This window comes from Propithecus coquereli, unplaced genomic scaffold (assembly GCF_000956105.1).
Source record: "Propithecus coquereli isolate 6110/MARCELLA unplaced genomic scaffold, Pcoq_1.0 Scaffold498, whole genome shotgun sequence".
Classification (NCBI taxonomy): domain Eukaryota; kingdom Metazoa; phylum Chordata; class Mammalia; order Primates; family Indriidae; genus Propithecus; species Propithecus coquereli.
Window position 1 is genome coordinate 270,221 of NW_012150818.1, and position 488 is coordinate 270,708.

Here is a 488-nt window from a genome sequence, read left to right on the forward strand (position 1 = left end):
TCTCTACTAAAAATAGAAAGAAATTAGCTGGACAACTAAACATACATGGAAAAAATTAGCCGGGCATGGTGGCACATGCCTGTAGTCCCAGTTACTCGGGAGGCTGAGGCAGGAGGATCGCTTGAGGTCAGGAGTTCGAGACCAGCCTGAGCAAGAGCGAGACCCCGTCTCTACTAAAAAAAAAAAGAAGACTGCTTAACCTCAAAGGGCTTGTACTTTAACATGTGAGGCCACAAGGACATAAAGATACTAAATGATAATATAAGAGACTCTACAAGTGTCAAAGGAGTTCAATAGAGAGTGATCTCTGAGAGATGGGATGGGGAAATATCAGCTCCTGGTAAACGAGGGGGGCAGTTTTTAGAACTGGACCCCACAAGAGGTACAGGATTCAGGCAGAGAAGACACGGGAGGGGAACACCAGGTATGAAATTAGATGAGCACAGAACCCGTCAGCAATGTGCGGAGTGCTTTTGTGCAGAAGAGTT

At 45.9% G+C, this 488-nt stretch overlaps 1 protein-coding gene across 1 annotated transcript in view; it reads right to left on the minus strand.

The window, feature by feature from the left end:
- Positions 1 to 488, minus strand: part of LOC105819701 (coatomer subunit gamma-1-like) — a 50,871-nt gene that overhangs the window by 911 nt on the left and 49,472 nt on the right. The window lies entirely within an intron of this gene.